This window comes from Gopherus flavomarginatus, chromosome 5, assembly GCF_025201925.1.
Source record: "Gopherus flavomarginatus isolate rGopFla2 chromosome 5, rGopFla2.mat.asm, whole genome shotgun sequence".
NCBI lineage: Eukaryota > Metazoa > Chordata > Testudines > Testudinidae > Gopherus > Gopherus flavomarginatus.
The window spans coordinates 2,244,531-2,248,515 of record NC_066621.1 but is presented as its reverse complement, the minus strand read 5'-3'; the positions used below and the strand labels follow the sequence as shown (position 1 = coordinate 2,248,515).

Genomic DNA, 3,985 nt, shown 5'->3' with positions numbered 1-3,985 from the left:
ACCAGAACTGGACCCAGGACCCCAGCTGTGGTCGCACCAGGGCCAAATCCAGGGGGCAAATAAACCTCTCGGCTCCTACTTGCCATTCCCCTGTTTGTGCATCCCAGGATCACACCAGTTCTTTGGGCTGGGATCCCACGCCGGGTTGCTTGTCCTTGAGGACCCCGAGAGCCTTCTCCGAGCCCCTGCCTGGCAGGATATGGCCTGGCCTTGTGCTTGGCGCTGCACGTTATTAATTATGGGTGTGGTGGTGGCACCTTGGGCTCCAGCCCCAGATCAGGAGCCCACGGTGCCAGGCCGCGCTTCATCTGAAGGAACATTGCTGCAGCTCCTCACTTGCTCCTAGCAGGAGCTGGACTTTACGCGACAGACCTGCCACGTGAGCCGCTGCGGTGCTAAGAGGCAGAGATGGGAGTGCAGTAACGGCGTCAGCGGGAGAGGCAGGGCTCGGGAGTTCTCCTCGTCCAGAGACTTATTTACACCCTGAATTGCTTCAAGATCTAAACATCTGCTGGCAGTGGCGCTGGACTGTCTTTAGTAGTGGGGGTGCTGGAAGCCAGCCCCTTTACCCCTGGGCTGTGTCCCTGGGAGGGGGGCACCCGGACAGGGGTAAGGGGGCTGAGGTGTGGTCACAGCTGGAGGGGTGGGTGTGGGGCCAGAATCAGAGGCTAGGGCATGGGCTGGCAGCTGGGACCCCACGTGCGGGGCCAGAAGCAGAGCCCTGGCTGTGGGGCTGGCTGTGGGGCACCGGGAGTGGAGCCCTGGGAGTGGGGGACCGTGTGCAAGGCCAGCAGCCGGGGACACTGGTCAGTGGCTGGCCCCTGGGACCCGAGCCGAGGAGTGGATCCCCGGGTGTGGGGCAGGTGGCCCCGCATAAAACCTGGCGGTGCTGCAGCACCCCCTGTGCCCCCACTTCCCGCACTTACGTCTGCTGATTGAGGAATCTTAGCAAATGGGCAGAGGTGGGCAAATGTGTGACTAGAGGGACTCGGATAAAATCAGTCCCGTGGGCCTGTCAAATCAGCAACGGCCGCGCTTTGGGGCCGATAGGGAAGATCTTAGAAACTGATTCCTCCTCCCCAGGGCCTGCCTTGGGCTTTATAAAACTGCCCAGGCTGATGTGATTGAGAGGAATCAGACAGAGAGCAAGGTAAGAACTACCCCTCCTACTTTGCCCCGTGACACATTACCCCCCGAGCCAGCCAGTGCCCTGCCCTGGGGGCAGATGGGAGCCGGCGCCCCCTAGAGGGGAATGTTCCACATGGCTGGCTAGTCTGATATGGTCATTTGGGGTGTTTTCAGCTGAAGCCCTTCAGTGAATTATTCAGGGCATGGATGCCAGGATGTCCCCTGAGAAAGTCACGCTCCTGCTTTTCACTGTGGCTTGGGCACTGCCTACTGGAACCTCAGGGGTAAGTGGCTTCGATACAATATCCCTGCCCCACCCCAGAAGTGGCTGCATCTCAGCTCTGGGCGAGCCATCCCTGTGCGACGTTATGTGCTGCTGTTCCCCAGCTGCCCCACCCTAGAGGCGGCTGAAACATTCTGTGCTTGAATTTCCAGCAATCTGTAAAAGTCAGATATTGGCCACTTGCTGGTATAGTTTGTGTTGGAGAAGCACCGGAAAGCCCCATCCACCAGCAGGCGCTCCATTGTGTTGGGGGCTGCCTAGATCCCAGGGGGGCTATCGAGGCCCCTGGTGTGCCAGGCACAACACAAACACAGGCCCTGTCCTGAAGAGCTGCCAGTCTGACTAGACGAAGGGTAGGAAAGGAAACAATCTCCACAGAACCATGGAGATTTGCCCAAGGTCAGCCAGTGATGGCAGAGCCAGGGATGGAACCCAGGAGTCCTGGCTCCCAGCCCCCCTACTCTAACCCACTAGACCACACTGCCCTCCCAGAGGTGGGGAGAGGACCCCAAGATGTTGAGGACTCTCTACAGCGTTGCTGTCTTAGTCTACACTTTGGAAGAGCTGCCACTCTATGAATCATTCAACGTGGCCACCAGAACGGCATGGAAGAGGCCCCAGGCATATGCCTATTTTGCCTTCAAGTCCTTGCATTTCCTCCTGACCTGGGCGGCCAAGAAGTTAGGAACCAAGGAGCCCCGTTGTGCCAAAGTCTACCGAGGAACCAAGATGAAGTTCTCCATTGAGCGTTTGTTCCGCTTCGGCCAGTTCACGTTCACCTCCGAGAAGAGGCAGGAGGTGGAGGAATTTGGACGCACAACCTTCTTCGCGCTGGTCTCGTGCCAGGGGTTCCCGGTGGGGAAATCTGTCCCGCTTCCCAGGGGAAGAGGAGATGGTGGTGCTGCCCTATGAGATGTTCTGGGTCACCGGGGTCAAGGAGACGCCAAGGAAGAAGACGATGCACGCCAAGTCGGTGGGCGTCTGCAGCAACCATAACTGTGCCTACCTGGGGAAAGGTGAGGGGGAGGACGCAGGGAGGGGTGCGAGCTATGGAAGGCCACCAGGGAGATAAAAACTAGCCCCTACAGGGTGACAGCTCAGGTCTGGCCCGGGAGTGGGGTGAGGAATAGGACACAGGGCCTTTCCCCTCTAGTGGGTGCCGGCTCCTACCCCACTCCAGGCCATGGGACTCGGAGGGTGGCAGGGAAAATTAATTGTCTGTTTTCTGTTTTCCAGAAGGAAAAAGTACAACGAGCTGCCGTGATCACCGAGGTATGGGGGTAGGGTGGAGACTCCTTGGCTGGACAGGGAGCGTGCGTGGGGCTTGAGACAATTACTTCTAGGACTCCTGGGTTCTCTCCCTGACTCTGGGAGGGGAGTGGGGGTCTGGGAGGGTGGGGGTTTGGGGGTCTAAGAATCAGGGCACCTGGATTCTTTTCCCTGTTTTGCAACTGACTCCCTGGGTGAGTTTGGGGGCTTCTCTGCCCCCCTCTGTGCCTGTTTCCCCTGCTGTGCTGGAGGGCACTGGCACCGATGCAGCTGGGCAAAGTGCCATGGCGGGGTTGAGGGTGGGTCTGTGGCTGAGGCGCGTGCGGACGACTAATGTGGCATGCGCTTGTGTCTCCCCGCAGTGCTGTATTTGTGAGGTGCCCACCACATCAGAGCGAGGAGGGGAAGCAGCAACCCCCTAGGATGCTTTTAGCCAGGAGCTCTGTGGACCCGTGTGTGTGTCTGTATGTGTGTGTGTGTGAACAGCACTGCCCTCTGCTGGAGGGGATCAGGGCTGTGTGTGTGTGTGTGTGTGTGTGTGTGAACAGCACTGCCCTCTGCTAGAGGGGATCAGGGCTGTGTGTGTGTGTGTGTGTGTGTGAACAGCGCTGCCCCCTGCTGGAGGGGATCAGGACCGTGTGTGTGTGTGTGTGTGTGTGTGTGTGTGTGTGTGTGAACAGTGCTGCCCCCTGCTGGAGGGGATCAGGGCCGTGTCTGTGTGTTTGTGTATGAGGCTGTGTGCCTGTGACCTTTCCACCCTCATATTCTCCAGCCCTGTATTTGCTAGTGCAATAAACGTCCACATTGCAAAGGGTTGGATTTTTTTAACCGCCACATCTGCAGCAGGGCATGGGGCAGGAGAGGGGGTGAAGGGACAGCAGAGGCAACATAGGTTTTGTCGACAGTTGCAGGATTTAATCATTTAGGGAAACGAACCTCTGAGATCTAATCACCTCCAGCGTGGCCACTATTTGACCATGCTAGCCGGGCAGAGGTGCTATAAACGCCGAGCGGCTGGCCCAGAGCGCAGAGTTTCTCTCTGCCCAGCAGGCCGGGGTCCCGGAGCAGCGTTTAGATCTAGAGCTGAGCAGAAGTTTTCATGCCAAACTTTTCTTCCCGGGGAAAAAAAATGGAGATTTGGTGAGTGTGAAACTTTCTGTCAATTTCACCTACTTCGTTTTTTCGGAGGGGGAAAAATGAAGAAAACCAAATTCAAACAAATAAAGAAAGAATAATTGCATCTGGCAGTCGCAGATCGGCTACAAGTCCCCTCATACCGTCCCCACCACAAACTGATCAAACGCC

The 3,985-nt window shown here is 57.5% G+C and overlaps 1 pseudogene; it reads left to right on the top strand.

Moving 5' to 3' along the window:
* The first annotated feature begins 704 nt into the window (after positions 1-704).
* Positions 705-3,491, top strand: LOC127052868 (NAD(P)(+)--arginine ADP-ribosyltransferase 2-like; annotated as a pseudogene).
* Positions 3,492-3,985: the final 494 nt, after the last annotated feature.